Consider the following 6329-nt stretch of genomic DNA (forward strand, 5'->3'; position numbering starts at 1 on the left):
AAATAAATATTGATGAAGGTTAAGAATTTTGCGTTTTATTTAAAATTTCCCGAAAACTTTTCGGTCACAATGTATATTCATATCTGTTAGATAATGAGTACCAACATTATATAGATATAACACCAAAGATTAGTTAAATATGCAACTATATTTACATTTATCAATCTACATTAACAAATGGTATATATGCTTCATACAATTAGCTCTGTTACAATTAGCTCTGTATAAATTGCTATCATAGAGATATACTAATTGATAGATAAATAAGTATTGCTAAATCGATTCGCATGATGTTCATTATAGCCTGCGGGATTATCAATATTCACACACCGTTTTAAAAATATCCTGACAAACTTAATTCACACTTTACCCAAAGCAGTGAGAATGGAATGAATACATAAATGTTAGATTTACTATTCAAAGTAGATATGACGTAAATGTATTTTAAGTTCAATCTAGTATTATACATTGTAATTCAAATGATTCTCACATTCGCCCTGCTTATATACCGGATACACTTAAGATAAATAGGTTAGGTGTATCTTTCTTAATATTCTCTGTACTTTATATTGATTTGGTATTGCCCTTTGCAGTTCGATTTTTATTTCATTTTTATGTATATTTCAACTCTATTTTTTGAATGTTGTCTATTTTAAAAGGTTTACTCCGTTGTTCATTTTTTCTATTCTATTGTATGTGTTCCTTTGTATTCCTTATGAATTTTCATAATAATTGTTATTATATGCCTTTTAATGAATAGTTTTCTTGAGGGTATTTTTGTATATTAGCGAATATTTTTCTGTTCATTATTAAAAAATTTGAAAGTAAATAATGTTTAATACAATTAATTTTCGATTTTTTTGAATTTCTTTTTGAATAAAAAACTTTTTTGACACTAGACAAAATAATTTATGCAATTTTTGACACAATAGCGCTAGCGACCGGGTTCAAGTTATCTTTACTATTTCATTATAATCTATTTTATTCTATAAGTTACTAAAATATATAAAAAAATTCTTTTTTATTTGCGTATATATCTTTATAATTTGTTCAGTGTTTCCTTTTTAATATGTTCCCCTCTTTCTACTCCTACTCATCATTATGCTAACATAGAATAGCTCTGCTATCCACATTTTAACGATTTCTAAATGTTCATTACGTTGTTAATGAATTAAAATAGCTTCCGAAATAATAAGCAAAGTGGATATATATAAATTCTAATTTATATATATATATACTGGCATGGTTAAATACTAAACCAATTATAAAAAACAAGGTATTTATAATTCTAGTATAATTAAATATTTTTATTACTAAATTGAATAAATCTAATTTATTTTTGAAACCAATTCCATCTATCTTCTTGATATCAACAGCTACTTTATTATTTATATAAGTAAGTAGGTTTCAGTTGGTTAGACTCTAAAAAATAGCAAAATTATCATTGAATGAAAAGTATTCAACTGGTGCTAACTCATTGATCAAGTAGTTGACCTTTCGGACTCGCGTGTCATTTATTGTTTAATTCAAGTTGCTTTGTTGTTGTTGTGAATCAAGTATTTCAACCCAAGTCTAGTAACTTAGCACAGATTTAAAATTAATTTCGAAAATATCTCAAACAGCAAAGCCCGCTAAAGGGACAAAATCTGTTAATTGTTAGCATTAAGGTAGGTAATTAGTTTTAACCATTTTTTTTTTAATTTTATTTAAACTCGATTGTTATTGGATAATTTATTTAAGGTGTGCCAAATTTTGGTTAATTTAATGCTTTTTAACAATTGGTTTTAGTAATAAATTATGTAAGCTCTGTATCTTCTAATGAAACTATTTAAATTGGATGTGTTTAAGTTAGGATTTTTAGAAAAACAGTTTTGAATCTTTTAAAATCGCCTCATTATAGTTGGTACAGTTTTTCAAACGAAATACTTAATTTTGACATATCTTTAATGACTTTACCTTATTTTATCTATTTATTATTATGTTAGATAATGTGAAATGATTTAGGTACGTAATTATGACAGCATTGATGTCTACATTTTAATAATTGAGTACATTTTATCTAAAGTGAATTTGTACAAATTTTAAAAGATTTAATTGCCTGTACCATAAATGTTGAACTAATCTTGTAATAATTATCAATTTCAACATACAACATCTGAATGATTAATTTTGTTTAATTATTGCAATAATTGCTTTATATCAAACGTTTGTAATTCATATGAGATATAAATTACATGAATATGAAGATTTCAATTTTAAAAAGTGCATATGTTATTCTGAGTATTAGAGTGAATTTCTATTTCATTATTTAATTAGGTATATTTTATGATAAAAAAAAATCTAAAAGGTATTTAAACATACAATGTTTCTTACTTTACTTTGTATTAATTTTTTTTTTAAGCATAGAAAATAGTATATCTCTGGACTACCAGTAAAGCAAAGTTCTTCGATTGTAGAATAATAGATATTTTGATTGTCACCTGCTAAGTTATATTAGATATATTGGCATGCACATTAATACTAATACATAGAGACATAAATATGTTCTAATTAATATCATATCTCTATTAATGATGCTAGCTTATTGTAATTAATTAAGTTATATTAGATATATTGGCATGGACCTTAATACTAGTACATAGAGACATAAATATGTTCTAATTAATATTATATCTCTATTAAGGATGCTAACTTATAGTAATATTGTAGAATAATAGATAGTTCGCTTGTCAGCTGCTAAGTAATATTAGATACATTGGCATGGATCTAAATATTACTACACAAAGATAGAAATATGTTCTAATTAATATCATATCTCTATTAAGGATACTAGCTTATTGTAATCCGTCAGATAAAAAGTGGTAAATAAAAGCTTGTATCCATAGTGGAATAGTATATATGAATTCTGAATTGTTAATAATAGTTTATTTTCAGTATGAAATATATTTTATACTTTTTTTAAAAATACTTTTTTGTTGCGAATTGTTTACATATTCCAAATTTTTTGAGTGTTTTTACATTACATTTATAATTATTTAATTTTTAGGAAAAAAGTAATATAACTTGGAATAACAATTACATAAATTTAATAAATTAGAAATATTTATCTTCATAATTAAGTTAATTAAACTACAAAACAGGGGAAAAGCTAATATAGAACTCAATACGATATTTGCAGGGCTTTGACAATATGCAATATACTTTTTAAGAAAATAATGCATATTCTACATATATCTATGGAAAGATCCATATACTTGACTTTTCGATTGTTACAAAAAAAAAATAATTTGTCTTTTAGTTTCTTTAAGCTTTCAAAGGTTTATCGACGTTATCGTCGAACTCTTCGAATATATTTTAAAGTTAATATATAACTTAGGTGCTTGAAATTAAATTTTTCAATCGTGTATAAAGTCATTTAACTGAATCTCTGTGGTTATTTAAATAGAATAAAAAAATAAATGTACAATTAATAAAATTAATTTGGAACTGACCGTCTAATTAAATAAATTAAACTGTGAAAAAAATTACCAAAACATCTAAGATTAAGTAATAATTTGACTTTTAATAGTAAATGTATGTATATGAGTATATAATTTAATATACGGGCAAGTACCGCCTATTAAATTACAATAATATTGTAATTATCGGTCATAAAAACCAGAAAACGAATAAATTATTTAATTACTGCAAAAAAATTTGCTTAATTTTGTCAAAAAAAAGATAATGTAACGGTTTGTATGGAAATTAAATTTTTAATAGGCCTCGAATATCTCTAATAAGAAAATTAATTTTATGTATTCTCTAGATACTTAAATATTGGATGGGAAATAAGTTGCTTAGATATTATAACCATAAGCTTAAGAATCTTTTTCGATAGCTTGGTGCGTTATAGTATCGTATAAAAAGTAAAAGCGATATTTTCTACATCTATAGTTTCTAACTAATAAGTGATAAATATTTAAGATAAATATTTCCAAAATCAAACTATATATGAGTAAAATAATATATAACAATGACATATGCCTCAGACGGATCAATTCTAAGTATATATATTCTATTTAGACTAATAAAATATCCATTTGATAGGTTAATTATTTCAAATATATATGAAACTAATATATATACCTTTTGCAATCTAGCTTTTGCAGCTTTAGTACATATAAAAAAAGAGAACTAGAATACATTGATTATATTGTAAGGCATCCAGGACAGTATGAGAAACTTAAATTGCTCATAGACGCCCGTAATAAGATATGATGTGTCTTGAAAGTTGAGTAATGGTGTAGCTTAGGAAGCTATATCTGTGGTTCGGTAAAAGCGCAAGAACTGCGCTTTTCGAAAATGTGAAGAAATCAGATTTATCGTTTGTTGAATAATATCAGCAAACGTTCGAAACGGACAACGTATTCCTTGGAAGTAGAAGAGGTAGACATAAAAGAAAGATAATATAATATAAACTGACTTAACTTAAGAAACAATATAAAAAGTTAAAAGTTATATATTATCCTTTAAGTAAAAAGAATTTTTTAATTTGATTAAAATTCAACAACTCTTATTTTATAGTTTAAAATGTAATAAGTATGTAGAATTTTTGCACTATTAATAAGCATTTGTTTTATTAACTGCAATTAGTTACAGTAATTTGCATTAACTATTAAATCTATAAATTATTTTAATAACAGCATTTACTAGTAAAACATATATCATTTATATATTCGATATGAGAAGAGCAAGGCTGCAGTTGAGGGTAAACGATGTCATAGTACACTATTTTATAGACATTTTATAACAATGTTCTACACTTTTATTATGACTATTGAAAATAATCTTTGTTTTTAATAGCATGATATGCTAAAATATATAAAAAATTTTTAATTATACTCTTTTATTATTATTTCAATCATGTCCACTACGTTATCATTTTAATTAACTCTTATTTGAACTTTAGTTTCAACAACTATTTTTAATTGTCCTTTCAACGGTTTATTCGATATTACTTATGGAATTTATTTAAATAATTATCAAATTAGATATATATAATTGAAATATTTTTAAAGCACTTCTACCACTTACAATTTTCATTTTGAACACTTTTTTTTAATTATTTGTTGGTCACAGAAATTAAGGATATCCTTGGAGCTGGCAGTTCGACTATAAGATACACTTCTCGCGACGTTTTTCAAACCAAGAAGTTGTTAATTGAACAAAAGATTTTTCTATGATCTCGTGTACCGGCTGTTGGCGGTATTTATACAAAATGTATTGCAAATGCAGTGCATAGTAAATAAAAAATAGTTATAAAAATAATATTAAAAAAGCACTAAAATAGTTGTTAAGATGCACAGCAAATACGACTGCAACGCCATTGCACATGAAGATACCAAAGCAGCAGATGCTACGCTGTGATTTTCTAATAGTTTAACAAAGGCAATGCAACGCCAACAGCATCGTTGACGGCTGCATTGGCAGCGGTAGCAATCGGTAACTGCGAATAAAAGTGCAAGTAAATAATTTAGTATTAAAATATACATATATGTATATATCATCCATACATACTCGTACATCCATGCATTTAACATCATATGAAAGTCAACACCTTAACGATTAAGATATAAATTTATTGAGATGAATTTGCTAGCATCAAGCTCACACTTAAGTTCATATATATATATGTATATATCTGTATATTTGTATATGTATATTGTATGATAGAAAATAGAATTATATTACTTAACAATTAAAAAAGGGGAGGAAGGAGTTGTTCTGTACGTCACTTTTAGTTTCCGCTGCTAAATTTACGTGATTAGTTCAAATTTATGCGAAGCTGACCTAGTAACCCACTTCCATGGAAATTTGAATTAAATGAATTTTAAGAATTATTTTAAAATTAAAAGCAACTCCATAACTTTGAAAAATCTAAAAATAGTTCTTTTTGATTAATAAAATTTAAAAAAATTCAATTAATTAAAATAATATAAAATGAATTTTTGTTGTTGTAGTTGACTACTGTTCGAAAAAAATCACATTATCAAATTAAAATATATATGGTTTTAATTTATTTTTATTTTGTATTATTTTATTTTGTTGATAATTTTGCTGTTTTATTTCACTTATTAAACTAATCCTTTCAATAGTACTTTAGTAGATAACAACAGTATATAATAAATATATATAAAGTATATAAACTTAAAAACTATTTGGATATTAATTTTCTTAATAAAGTTTAATTTAAATTTCGAAAATAAACTTAGCAATAATAAAATAAGAAACACATACTATATATACCGTATAGTGGGCGGGCCAACTTTACCATATTGGCTTCAAAATAT

This window comes from Teleopsis dalmanni, chromosome 2 (assembly GCF_002237135.1).
Source record: "Teleopsis dalmanni isolate 2A chromosome 2, ASM223713v2, whole genome shotgun sequence".
Taxonomy (NCBI): domain Eukaryota; kingdom Metazoa; phylum Arthropoda; class Insecta; order Diptera; family Diopsidae; genus Teleopsis; species Teleopsis dalmanni.